General features: G+C 37.0%; 1 protein-coding gene across 2 annotated transcripts in view; it reads right to left on the bottom strand.

The window, feature by feature from the left end:
• Positions 1-14,511, bottom strand: part of kcnab2b (potassium voltage-gated channel subfamily A regulatory beta subunit 2b) — a 101,048-nt gene extending 86,537 nt beyond the window's left edge. For both annotated transcript variants that reach the window (XM_053482467.1, XM_053482468.1), the window contains exon 1: positions 14,426-14,511. The gene's annotated coding sequence lies outside the window, so the exon portion shown is untranslated. The remainder of the gene's footprint in view (positions 1-14,425) is intronic.
• Positions 14,512-15,101: the final 590 nt, after the last annotated feature.

Here is a 15,101-nt window from a genome sequence, read left to right as displayed (position 1 = left end):
AATTTGTGAAGATTTTTGTACACAATGTATTTAGAGGTCCACAGAACTATTTTATTATTCATGCTTACTTATTATTTGGCACGTGGTAAATTAATACTTTTCAAGTGAGGAATATGCTCTGATGTCTTGGACCTCATTAAATAACAGTCTACAACAGTAACAACAAGGATCCGGCTCAATAATACTTACATACCTGTTTTAAAAAAGGAAATAGTTTGAAAGATTTAAGCAATGTAGTTTTGTGAGGAAAAAAATAGTGAACGTGTAATTCTTTTTTGGCTCTCTTTTTTTGGTAAGTTTTTGGCTTTTATTTTTTATTCCATCCTGAATTTTAAAATTGAGTACATTAAGTTGGCTGCACGGTGATGTAGTGGTTAGCACTGTAGCCTTGCACCTCCAGGGTCCAGGTTCGATTCCTGGCCAGGTTTGATTACCATCTCTGTGTGCATGGAGTTAGCATATTCTCCCCGTGCTTGATGGGTTTCCTCCGGGTACTCCAGTTTCCTCCTACAGTCCAAAGATATGCAGATTAGCCTAATTGGCATTCCCACATGGGCTGTAGTGTGTAAATGAATGCTCCTGTGTGTGTGTGCCCTGCGATGGATTGGCACCCTGTCCCTGCCTAATGCGCTAAGTTTTCTTGGATAGACTCCAGGCACCCCATGACCCTGAATACAGGATAAAGTGGTATAGATGATGAGTGAGTACATTAAGGTGAACATTTTATACAGTACTGTACAAATGTCTTGAGCTATGCCTAATTTCTTTATATTTTTCTTTCTTATATACAGTGTGTTAATATGTCCATCATTTGTTTGTGCAGGACAGTAGACAAGATACATTTGGCTTAGACTAGGTCTATTAAATTGGAGCAGCCAGTAGATGGAGCCCAACCACCAGTTTATGTAATGAATGGTTGCATTATCAAATCACAATTGTAGAAGGTCTATAATGTAGTCAAGACATTAAATAAAAGCTTTATTGGTGACGATTAGAAGCAACATAAGGATATGAATGTGATATAATTTGAAGCCCATTCAGACAATAAATAAGGATTATACAAAAAAATCCATGCTGTAGTGATACATCCAAAACTTCAGCATACTGATAAAAAAAACTAGGTCATCTAAAGCCAAAACATTACTGAAAATAATCAATCACAGTTCTTTTTATTAATCACTAGTGGAATCTGCAGTAAAACATGAGGAGAGGGTACAAAAATTGAAGTGTCAACACAAGCAAGCACTCTTGTTGGCACGGAGGAAAAGCCCCACTCACTGCAGCACACCACCACTACACAGCATCTGCAGCAAGGCTGAAATAGGAGGACTGTTTATAGCAAAGGGCAAAGAAGGACAACGGTCCACAACAAGCTGAGATAACCACTGCTCAGTCTTGCACTTAATATGGCTTAAGTTAGAATTCAATTCAATTTAGTTGAATTTTATGCAATGATCACATTAACAAACAGCACAATATAACAAAAAAACAGGCTACATTTTTAGGTTGCAGTTTTTTTTTTATATGAGATAACATTTATTTACAATTTTTAAGGGCGGACATCAATGAACTGGCTATTGTAATTTAATATGATATATTATATGTATAAGGGGTGTTTAAGAAAACAAGAAAACTGGGCCTTGTGAAATTTCCCATGAATGAAAGTGTAAAACTGAGAGATCAGCAGACACGGCAAACAGTTTTCATAAAATAGGAAAGCTCATCAGATGACGATAAAAATGGAAAAGGACCTCCAACATCAGTGGAAGCACCTACTGTAAATAGGAAATGCAAATCAATGTGAGCTACAGTAGCTAACCAAGCTAGCTAGTCGACAGGGTTTTATAGTAAGCGTGGGTCCTTTTTAGGATCTATTTCAATAATGAGCAAAAATGAAACAAATATTTGTTTATATTTTTGCTGAAAATTTAGTTACTCTGTTGTACAAAAGTAATACACTAATCAACCATAACATTATGACCACCTACCTAACAGTGATGCACTGTGTGTTTTGACACCTTTGATCTACACTAGCGCTTATACCTTTGCTCTATTTATGTGCATCACTGATCCTTGTCCGCCCATGATTCTGTCACCAGTTCACCGGTTTTCCTTCCTTGGACTACTTTTGGTAGGTCCTGGCCACTGCAGACTAGGAATATCCAACAAGACCTGCAGTTCTGGTATTGCTCTGACCCAGTCCTTTAGCCATCACAAATTGGCCCTTGTCAAAGTCCTTATGCTTACCCATTTTTTTCTGCTTTAACGCATCAACAAAGAAGGAAAAAGGTTTATTTGCTGCCCAATATATCCCACTCACTTCCAGCCTCCACTGTAATGTTTTATTAAAGCTACTGTGATGTAGCCACAATGAGAAGGGCCAAATTGTAATGGCTAGACAACTGGGTCAGAGCAACTCCAAAACTACAGCTCTTGTGGTATGTTCCCAGGCTGCAGAAGTCAGGACATACCAAAAGTCATCCAAGGGAGGAAAATTTGATGAACTGACAAGAGGATCATGGGTCACTGATGCACATGGAGAGGTGAAGGCTGTTATGGCTGATTAGTGTATGACACACCTGTGCCCAAATTTAGTGAAACCACACATTCTAAATTGATATTGCTAAATTATGATGCACTTTTACGTTTTTACTCCTACTGTGGATCTCACACAAAGTTACTTATACCTTTAGTTTTTCGCATGTTATATATGTAAAATGTAAAAAAATTTAAAAGATGAGTAAATGGACCTACTGTAAACCACCAAAAGTGGGACCTCTTTTGTGTTACTAAATTTGAATAAATGAATGAAAGACAAACAATTTACAATAGTAAAAAGAAACTTTTATAAACATAGGCAAAAGAAATGTTTGGGAGCCTTTGTTGAGAAACAAAGACTCAATAGAGGCAGGCTGTTTTTCTTTGGCTAGTACAAAATGTAGTCGTGCAGTTAAGATTTAAATCCATGACGTTGCTGTTATAAGTAGCTTTAACTGCAGGTGCGACTATTTTCAGCTTGGTTAAAGAGATGGTAATGCTAGTGAGTCAACTGACTAAAATGCACAGGAGCTTGACATCAGCTCGAGGCTTCAGGGTGGTATGAATAGGGTCACTGTGAGATCGAAAGCCTGTAGACCTAGCCTATAGTAGAGTCTACACTTTTAAAAGGGAGACAGGAATTGTTATTGTCCAAATTAGAGAATGACAGAATAATCAACTTCTTTTGTGGCATATTGTGTCAAGGACTTTGTAGTAGATATTCAAGCCAATGAACCAGTGAGTATTATGCATTTGAGATGAATGGAGAAGGACATAAGATAAAGGAGGAAGGGTGTAGGGATGTGTGAAGGTGACACTGTAATGGATACTTGATTGAATGACAAAGGGAGGTATTGTGCCCTAAAGAGGCTGGGGTTGACATAAGCGACTATTAATAGGACGTGAGAATGAGAGGTTAGGATGAATTAGGGGATGACAATGGAAGGCGAGGATAAAAAGTAAAATAGTAGCTGAAAGACAGATGATTGGAAGTAAGTGATGTGTTGTTTGGGAGATGCCAAGAAAGTCAGGATGCTGTGACATTGAGAAAACCTGAGAAAGATGTAATCCTTGAAAGATGCTGTGACAGGAAGAGGGATGCAGTCCTTGAAAGAATAAAGATAAAGGGGCTGTGATCACCAAAAGGGAGAGTATGGCTATGATCATTAAAAGCAAAAGGACTGAAAGAGCAATAATAATTTAGAGCAAAATATTGGAGGCTAAAACTACTGACAGTTAAAGAAAGAATCTGCAATCATATGATCAATAGAAAGGACTGAGATTACTAAGATTAAGGGAAAGGGGCTGTGATCACCAAGAATAAAAGAGAAGGGCCATGATCATTGTGGACAAGAGAAAGAAAACAGCTGTGATCAATGAGAGTGAGGGAGAGAATGGCTGGGATCATCAGAACAAGAGATAGAAGTGTTGCAATTATGGACAAAGACAGAGCTGAGATTGCAGGGGGAGATGGCTGAGATAGGAAGAGGATATCATTCAAATGACTTGGTGAATAAAAGTAGAAATACCTGGTTAAAGATACAGTGGTAGAATGTCTGGATGTAAGTAAGGGAAAAATGTATGCAGAAAAGAGAAAAAGCAGAAGATCTTTGGGTGTCCAGCAAAGCTTAAATTTATCACTGTGGCATTCTTGAGAATGAAAAATCTTACAGTAATACAGTAAGGTGCAAATAATAAATATGTGAATATTTCTTCAATGCATAGATGGAATGTTTTCACCTTTGCGGTTATGGCTCGTAAAATCAGCAATTACTTTACAAAGCAGCTTTACAATAAGAAGAATCAGAAGGGCATGTGAAATAGGGCAGGCACATTATTCAGGGTCGCAGTGAATTCCTGCTACTAAGCAGATGCAGAAAATTTGTCATGTATGAAAGTATTGCACACTCACAAGAAATGAATTGGACCAGTGATGGTGAGTACAGACATCAATACATAGCTAGATGCATTTTTTTCCATCCCTGTTGCATATTCTAGGACTCAAATTGTAAGAGTGCTTCTAGAAGCATGAGCTATCATGTCCATAAATTCATTCGCCACCATATTGCATGTTGTAATGAAAGCTGAGGAGTTTGAACAAATCTTAGCATGCAACTTACATGTAAGTATCAGCATTATTTGTAGCCTGATGGTACCAAATCATTTATCATCAGCTATTCTATGCCTTCCTTTAGGACCAGGGTATTTTACTTTATCTCTGTATTTAGTGCATTGTTGTTGTGCCACAGCTAATGACATGGGACCAAGCCCCATTCTTGGCATTTATATAGAATCTGTTATGTTGAAGAATTATTGCTTGATGTGCCCGCTGTGCCTCATTATGCTTTCTGACCAGCTTGACATACCAGGAGAGAGGGACTGGCATATACTCATGATATAAAGTTCACTCTAGTTTACTGTTACCAAAAGACAAAAAAAAATGATATGTTTGGCATGAATGGAAGCTGTATTGATGTCTGGAAACAACATCTATTTGGGGTGCGGGGGGCAGTGGGGGGGGGGGGGGTGAGAAAGAGAGCATGGGAGAGTTAACACATGTATATCAGAAAACCTTGCAGAATCTTTATTTTGCATATTGTTTTCAGTTTTAAGCAACCTATTTACATCGTTCAACCTGGCAGGCTTTTTAAGACGAGCTTAACTTTACTTTAAGTTAAGTATTGTTAACCAGCTAGCTAATGCAAGCCAACGAGAAAAGACTTAGTTAGTAAAAGAATTGGTCATAATAATATTTATTGCTAAGATTAGTAGGCCAGCTACCACACACTAACATCTCAGAGGATCTAACCTAGCAGGACTTATGAGAGCTTTTACACGTAACACTGAATTACTTTCAGTAGTAATTCAGTAAATGAAAGTATTTAGAACTTTCCATGGTTTTAGAAAGTCCCTTAAATATGGTATGTACTGTATGGGTTTCTGCTGAGCCCCTAGAGTGACATAGGACAACAATGGGAATGTGACATGTAGGAATAAAATTTATTTTTTTTTTTTTTTTTTTTTAATGAACAAAAACTAAAACTATATCTTTGAATCTTTAAAAGTACTCTACATTTTTGTACATGAAATAAAAGCAAAGAATGTTTGGAAACCTTCTATGTTGTTGGTCTTTCCCAAGGGGGGAATCCTCCCACTTTATCTGAGCTTTAAACCTGGGCCTTCCATATGGTAGGCGAAACACCTACCACTGAGCCATCAGTGCCCTATACTATAAACCTTATATAAGGTAAGGAAATTAAACCTTTTGCATTATGATCATAGATGAATAAATCCTCTGATTGGTTAATAAATACATTTTTTGTTAAAATCTAGAGCACAAAGGTGAGACAAAAATCTTAGTGTCAGCCTAAAACATGTCTAAATGTCTTTTTAGTCATTTTAAAATAAATGTGTCACTTGTTGGTGTATCTGATGAGGTTTGTTATACTTCACATCAATGCAACCCAATCCTAGAGCACCAAGGTAGGACTTCAATTATCATTACAGTATGTGACTTCAAATTGCAAACAAACTCAATACTGGCAGGGAAGTTTAACCCTGGCATCCACAGTCAAAATGGCAACTGTAAAAGGTAATGGTCAATTATTTGCCAAATTTACAGCTGCACATCAATTTCATAAAAGTTTCATAAATAGTCAAATTATCAGACCCATACAATGCTCCTACTGTGCTATTTATAACCATTAACAGTGTGGAAAGTGAACATATCAGTCATTACTGCAAGAGAAAGCAAACATAAGCCTGTAGAAAATAATATTTTAATTGATGAGGGATTATTAATTAAATAAAACAGTATAATAAAATTATAATATTGTTTGACTTCTAAACATAAATGAGGAGATGGGGAATCAGTCTGCGAATAAATTGAAGAGGATTTTTATTTTCCTTGACTACTTTGATGTTTCAGAAGTTTTCATTTGAATTTGTTTCATTTTCATTATTGTTAATCAAATCTTAAAAAGATTACAACCATACCACTCATTTTTCCACATGTGTCTAAAATACTATGCCTTTTTATAAAATAATATAAGCAATTGACATAACTTTTATTTATGCTATTTTCTTCAACTATTATTCCTATTAAAACTGTACATATTTCAAAAGATCTAATGTCTTTAGCTAACTACAATGGCGCCAATCATTTTCACAACTGTCATTTTTTTATCCATGTTGTTTTCATTAATCTCTGCTACTAACTAATCCCTTCTCTCTCTGTCTAAAATGCCTTGTGTGGAGGGTCTGCAGGGTGAAATACCTTGTTAATTAGAGCGATAAGAGTTGACAGTAAGTGTAGCATCTCACATTAGCACTTTTCACAACTGTGTTGAGCAGAAAGTAGCTTAGAACAGTGTTTCTCTATCTTGTTTTCTTTGTGCCCAATTTGCTTGTAACTAGTGATGGGAAGTTTGAATCATTTTGGTGACTCGGTTCTTTGAATCTCGTTCATTAAAATGAACAAATCTTTTCGTTCTTTTGATCAGAAATAAAATATCAATAAACAGACCCCCAACACGTCTACATACACAAATTTTGGCTATTGTTCTAGTAATGAAAATAATGCAATGCAGCTTAGGGCATATTATGATAAACAGAATGAGCAGCTCACCTCTCATATCTTCTGGTCTAAATTGTTCATTCTTTTGAATCTATTGCGCTGCAAAGCGTCTATGGGAGTCACATGAGAAAAGAACAATTGATTTAGACCAAAGACTTCAAAGTAACTACTCATATCTGTTTCCTGTACATGAACGAATCACTCTCCGAGACTACTCGTTCTTCTGAAGAATCACTACTTTTAACTAAGAAAAGCTGAGCCCCCTCGCAACAACCCCAATTATACTGTAATTGTGTAATTATGATTTTATTTAATATACAAATCTATACATACAGCCTTACAGCCTCACAGCCTCAGCGTAGACAACGACTTCGTATCCCTTGTGATCGTCGGTGCCCCCTCCCAGGTTGGGAAACATGGGCTTAGAATGTACAGACTTTGAGGTTTAAACAGATAAGGCTGTGGGTTACTGGGTTACTGGAAAATTCGAAAAATAATATCAACAAGGAACTTCCACTCACATAACAGTTTCCTACTTATTGTTTTTTCCTCTATTCTGTCTAAATTATAAAGACCGTTGTACTTGAAATTTGAAGGAACTCAGCCAGTCCATCTGACCTCAATATTCATGCCATAACCAAAGTCACAAATTCATTCTGGTGTTTATTGTTTGATAAACACCAGAATCTTCTTCGTGTGCATGTTGCTCACCCCTTTGTGCTGCTAGTTACAGTAAATTGTGCGTGGGTGTGATTCACGTGTGTTTTGGGTGATTCTAGTGGGAATATTCATCCCCACTCTTTTTTATAGTCTACTCATCCACTGGTAAGCTCCAGCACTAATGTGATCATGTGTATTTTAGAGTTGTGTATCATTCTTAGTGTAGCATACACTTCATGTACTGTAATTGCAACTACTTTTAGCACTGCTACAGTATATGTAACTTCGAAACTGCTACATGTGTATGATTTTTTTTTTGTAAGAAAATAAATGTGTTTATGTATAAAATCAACGCCTCTCGCATTCTCAGTGAACATACCTGGGTGCCTGAGTTAAGGTAATAATTAGTGTCATTCGATTTCCTTCGATGCAATTTCCAACATGGCATAATTGGCTACATTGTTAAAACCAGGGGATAACCGGAACCGGCAGAGTTCGAGCCACATGAACATGAGTTGAAGCTCTTTTCAATCAGCTGCTTGCTTTTTTGCATTTCGTGATTGACTATTTGGATAGAAATAAAGACCAAGGCTATTTAATTTACAGTTGAATAATTTTAGCTGTCTTCCCATCTCACCCTCACACTGACAGATCTCTTCTTCCCAACCAAACACTTGCAACTATCTCACTCTCCTTCTCACCCCACAGTCTCAGCTCTTTTTGCCTCCCTCACACCCAGACCTATAAGCTCTTTCTAACTAACTTGCTGAACTTCTGCGCCTGTCAATACCACTTTTTATACAACTATAGTGAAATAAAAGAAATACTGACATTATAATTGTAGGTGCTAAATTAAATTCCTCGGGACATACTGTATTACTTTTTTAGTGGTGGTTGGATATTATCATTTACATTCGGCAGACGCTCTTATCCAGAGCGACTTACATTTTTATCTTATTACACATCTGAGCAGTTGAGGGTTAAGGGCCTTGCTCAAGGGCCCAACAGTGGCAACTTGGTTGTTGTGGAGTTTGAACCTGGGATCTTTCGAACCATAGTCCAATGCCTTAACCACTGAGCCACCCCTGACCCCTATCATGTGCTCTCATGTTACTGCGAAGTGGACAGAAAAGCTGTACCAGTCAAACAGCTGGTTATTATTTCATTACAATTGCTGGCTAGTTGTTTATTCTGGTCACTGATTGGAAGACAGGAATTATTTATTATACACTTATTGATACATTCATTCACATCTTGGGAAAATTTTACCTAGCTTTTAGCCACTCTACCGACTGTGTACAATGGTAGGAAATCAGAGAACCTGGGGGAAGCACACACAACTCACCTCACAGAATTTCGGACACAAGAACCCTACAGTTGTGAGAGAGCAATCATACCCACTGCAATTATACCCATTCCTTAACAGGAATAGTAAAAGAAAGTAAGTGACTAAGATCACAATCATTTCCTCAGTGCTGAAATACTGTATATGAAAAATAATAACTTTGATAATTACAGTTTAAAGGGATCTATAATGCAAAATTCATTTTAAAGTCATTTATGGCTTTTAGACATGCCTCCAGTGTGCATATTTAGCCTTTATTCTATTTTCGTATTAGTCACAGTCTACTGTGACCTTATACAAAAAAATATACCATCCCCAAGCTCAGACCTTCTTTGTCAGGACGGGGTCAGCAATAGCACTTTTACAAAGATACTAAAGTGGAATGTTTGGAAGAGGACTGAAACAGAGTTTAAAGTATAAAAATGCATTATCTGTATGGGTATGTTAGCTGCAGCATCAACAGAACCACTTTGTTGAAGGTCTAATATTTTTGGAAACTTTGAAAAAGAAACAGAAAAAATGTTTAATACCTAAGATTATTTGAGATTTTACAAGGTTACTGGCCTTTACCCGCATTTACCCGCAAGATACCCACTTTTTTTTTTTCAGATCATCAACCAGCTTGAGGATGTATTTAATGTTCATTTTTTTGTTAAGTCAAGACTTTCTTTGTATCTTCATTATACAATATAATGACAAAAGACTTCATCTTAACTTAATCAAATTCATTTATTATTTTATATCTAGAGCACGTTTTGCACTTTTTGAGTTCCAAATGTAAGCAGAAATAATTTAGACAGCAATTTGATAAATTTTAATGCTGTTGTGATGTTGACAGAAATTCAAAATCTACAAGGAAGAATATGCAGTACTGTGCAAAAGAACTGTATATATATAATTTTAATAGGAGGAGCCTGGAGGTTATAGACTTTGCAAATTCAGTTAGCAGACATTCATTGTGTGTGTCCTCGGCAGTTTTTTTTTCCTGAGGCTTTTTAATATTGTCCGTATCAATATCGGAATTATATCGTATCGACAAAAATTAAGAAATATATAAAATATAAATTTTTGACATATCGTCCAGCCTTAGTCACATATGACCTATCCAGGTGTTTTATCTGTACACAACAAAAAATTTGGCTGGATTTTAAATTTTTTTGTTTTTGCATGAAACCTTTAATCGCAAAGGAGTTGGTGCTAGAGTGGCCAGGAGAGGGGGTGGGAGTGGTGGTGTTGGGTGTAGAGGTGGTGGAAAACCACAGAAAGGAAAACCATAATTTACGGCAGTCTATTAACATTAGGGTTAAAATACAGTAACTGTTCAATGTTCCTCATGAGAGTGCAGCTAAATATGTGATGCTCAATTCTGACATCTATTGTGCAAATATTCCAACAAACCAGCAGGTAAGATTTGGCATCATGCAAGCATGTGTGACAGAATTGCTTTTTACAATAGTACTGTAAATTGAGCAAAGGATCTGGAACCTCTTGTGTGCCGTCATTTGTAACAGTATAAGAAAGTGAAGCATTTTACTATGCCGATGTCTTCACAAAGCATTGCCAGGGGTGTAAATGCTATTTCCTTTTGTGTTGGCATCTTGCGGGTTTGAACTGCAGGGCAATTGCATACGCAAAAAATCTGGCAAAAAAAAAGTGTATTGAGAAGAATGGCTGCATTATTGAATAATTCCTGTAAAACAATTTATTATATTGCAGCCAGCATGGAAGGCCCATTTTTATTTTGTATTGGATACTTTTTAATTAAAAATAATAATAAACTTATTTCTGGTGATGCCACCTGTTGTTTTTGTTTATTTAGGTCATTTTGTCAAGAGCGACATTGTGATCTTGTTAGGTCACACCTTTAGCCAGCGATGGCAGATGGCATTGATTTTGAGACATGCATGAAGTGTTTTTCTTAGTAAGCTTGGAACATTTTTTGCATGCACAATTAATTATTGTACCAGTTGTGTGTTGGTACAGAAAGCTGTGTCAAGAGTTTTTAAAGGGTTTTTCAATATTAAGAGATAATAAGATTCTAGTCAGTTTCTCACTCGCTCCATCTACTGGCAGCCAGGACATGAATGCAAAAACCTACCCAGAGTTTCACACACACTTCCTCTATTATTATTATTATTATTATTATTATTATTATATTTCAGTACTTTTTAAAGATAGATCAAAATGTATTTAAGAGCTAGGCACTGTCCTGAAGTAACAATCAACAAGAAAGCATTTATATGTAGGGACAGTGTGACAGAAAAATCCTGAGGTTACATAAGGTACTAAAGAGTGTTTGCTAAATAGAAAAACTAAAAACTGTCTAACATTGTGATTGAGATCAAGCTCCATTTGAAACTGATTGATGCTCAAAGAGGGAAATATGGCACCAGGCACTTTGTTCTCACCAACAAAAAGCTCCAAAACATCAGATTTCCACAAAGCCCTATAGAGTAGATGCAGAGAACTCCTTAGATTCAGCACCACTGACTGTGTGGGTGTGTGTTAGTCCTCAAAGGCGAACTCCCAGCTAATAACAACTGAGCTGTAAGAAATACACCAAGTGTGATTTGTGTGACATTGAGAAAGTTTGATTTATAACACTCAGCTGACATTTCTGCTGTCTCATGCTGTTATGGATTGTAGAAAGAAGAGGGAGCTGCAGAGCTAGGCTTTAACATAACACTACACACAACACACACAGTCCCAGTCTACCTTCATACAAGAGAATTTTTTTTACATATTAGACACGTTTAATTATGTACAGTTAAATGCACAGATTGTTTCAAAAGTTCTATGTACTGTATATCTAACAAAGTCAGAAAAATATTTATTATTTATTTACCTGAAAATGCATTAAGCTTAACTTCTCATTTCCATCCGCCGTTAATCAATAACATTTCACCTGAACTTTGCAAAGAACCAAGCACACAGATTTAAGTGAATCGAATAAAATGCAAAAAAAGCTACATTTGAAAGCTGATTCATGAATCTGTCATGTTAGGGAGACATGAGAGCAAATGGTGAATCCACTTTAACTGCATGGCTGCAAGCTCCTGCACTCCTCATTATTTGCGAATTATATAGAAATGTCAAGCCCCAATTTATCTTCACATAAATTTAATATACACAAAACCCTCCCTAATTTATGCACAAATTAATATAACTTTCTTTATTTAAAAGAAATACAATATGATAGATGTTAAGTCAGAAATAAATCTTCACCTCCCCATTCCAGGCTGTAGAAACCCCAAGAGAGTCCATAAAGGAGATATAATCCATTCTCTGATACAACTGCTCTGAGGCGTGTTAACTAGATTAGAACAAGACTGTAGCATGAAGGAGTCTTTACAGATAAGACTAAACACTGTTCAAGCAATACATCACAGTTTGTGTTGTAGCGTGGAATAAAGTGAGTGGGAGGATGGACTGAATTATGTTCAGTTTTGGAGAGAGAGAGAGAGAGAGAGAGAGAGAGCGAGCGAGAGAGAAAGAGAGAGAGAGAGAGAGAGAGAGAGAATGAGCAAGGCTTTCTCTGCAGCAAAGTTTACATGATGCCTCATCAGGAGTCTGAGCAGGTTTCTGCAGTGTCAGCATAGACTCTCTATCTATCCTTCTCTTTCTCTCTTCTCTTTCTCTATTTATCTTCATCTATATGCTTCCTAGCTGTGCCAAATGTATGTGTGTGGAGTGGGTGAATAAGGCCAGAATGATTCACCGCAGACATGAATGCCAGCATTTATTAGGCATTCACTCTGTTTTTGTTTTCTGTTTTCCACCATCAGGTGATGTTTACTGTCTTCTCTAATATGAGGCTAATACAAAGTAATACCACTGCCATTACCAGGCTTAAACTAAAATTTACGTCACAGGTCCTACAGTAAGTTTGTACTCTTTCATTCTCCTACAAGGACAAGATCATTCTGCAGCCGATTAGTTCCAGCTTTATGTCTATATATTTTTAAATGAACACAGGTTCCAGGACATACAGGAACAAGTCCGTGTATACAGTACATAAGCGACAGCTATTCTAGACATACGTACAAGAAATATAAATTAATCAGAAGACTTTCATGACTATTAACTGGTTAGGAAAGAACAATAACATTAGAAAATCCTGGACCTAAAGACAGAGAGTGCACAAAAATATATTGAATTCCTTTTTTATTTTTTTGTCTAAGGAAAAGTACGGGTCATGTAAAATATGGCAGAAATTGGCACAGCATTCATAATGGACATCAAGCTTTTTGTCATTTAAGTTGATATGCTTCCATATAAACTTTCCTTGCTTTATATTTCAAAACAAAGTCACGATTAAAAAGTCTCGAGAAAAACTTCACGGCTACCCAGCGCTGCAGATGGCTGCTGTACTGAAAGACGAAAGCCATCATCTCACATTTGTCATTATGCAGTAGGCAGCTAAAGCCTTAGGTACAGAAAGGTCCTAATGCACAAACCATAGACTGAGCAATAACATTAAGCCTGACATGCTGTGTGTGCCCTCATTCAGTGACATCATTCCTGCAGAGAATGGATAAATAATAACCATAAGTAGTCCACTCAACACATTTTTTCTTTTTATTTACTGACATATAGAGAGAATTACAAAAAAAAAAACTAAGCCCAATAACAGATAGAAGGAGATTACACCCCACCTGCTGCAAAACAACAGAGCAAAGGTGTCTCCTCAGTTCTGTCACAAGCATCGCAGCACTTCCCATCTGTCCCTCACTTCATGTTCCTGAGAGTTCAAACCTGCACCTGAGACAAATGTGTTGGCAAGCCTGTAGTTTCTGTGAAAATAACCTGGCTTGATGTACTGAATCCAATGAGATCATACTTTCTCAAGTTAGATCTCAATAACCTGAAGTTTGATCCAAAATGTATTGTATCCTGGAGTATTTAAGCAAGTAAGTGCAATCAGTTTTTAAGAAGTATCAGTTTTGACTTCATCATCATTAACAAATCATTTTAAATATTAAAAACAGAACAAAAATATAACGACCTAAAACCATCATATAAATGTTTAAGTTTGGATCTATGATCACGTAGAACTAATACTGTGCACAGATTTTAAAAAAGCTCTAAAATGCTCTATAAAGCAGGAGCTAAAACTACAACTGAATATCTAAGATGGTTTTCACTTCGGTTTCTCCAGCAAGAAATAAAATGTAAATTGAGATGAGAATAGAAGTGCTGTAGTGGTGCATTGCTGCACTGCATAAATTCTCACATGCACGTACATACTGTAGAGCCACTCAATATAGCAGAGGAGAGAAAAGGCAATACTGCAGTTGAAAGCTTACCACTGTCCCGTGCTTTATCCCAGCCTGTCGACCCCAGCTTGGCGTGCGGTGTGGAAACACAGATGGGCAGAGCAGAAATCACTCTGAGAGGTGCAGAGAGAGAGAGAAAGGATGTGAGAGAAAGGAGGGTGTGAGCAAATAAGCTAGAGAGAGAGAGAGAGAGAGAGAGAGAGAGAGATCAGGATGTATCCAATAGCTTGCAGTAAGTGTGTATTTCTAGTGAATTTTCCTGCTGCCCTGACTATGCAGATCTCCCTCAGTCTGTGTGTGTGTGTGTGTGTGTGTGTGTGTGTGTGTGTGTGTTGCAAGACAGAAAAAAAGATGACAGAAAGTAGATTATAAACATAGCACAGGTTGTAAAGATGTTCCAGAAAAAGCATGATGGATCGTAATCATGATGAGGTACATATACTTTAGATACACACCCTGCAATATTCTTTAACCCAAAAATCTCTCACAACAAGGATTGGCAAATTTTTTTATTTTCCAAATGAAAAGTGGTTTCTGTTGGGTCACAGTCTAGGGTTGGGATGGTAACAGAACCTGTGTGTGTGTGTGTGTGTGTGTGTGTGTGTGTGTGTGTGTGTGTGTGTGTGTGTGTGTGTGTGTTTGTGTGTGTGTGTGTGTGTGTGTGTGTGTGTGTGTGTGTGTGAGAGAGAGAGAGAGAGAGAGAGAG

The sequence above is a fragment of the Clarias gariepinus genome, chromosome 22 (assembly GCF_024256425.1).
Source record: "Clarias gariepinus isolate MV-2021 ecotype Netherlands chromosome 22, CGAR_prim_01v2, whole genome shotgun sequence".
Taxonomy (NCBI): Eukaryota; Metazoa; Chordata; class Actinopteri; order Siluriformes; family Clariidae; genus Clarias; species Clarias gariepinus.
Note: the sequence above shows the minus strand (reverse complement) of the source record. Positions and strands in the feature narration are given on the sequence as shown.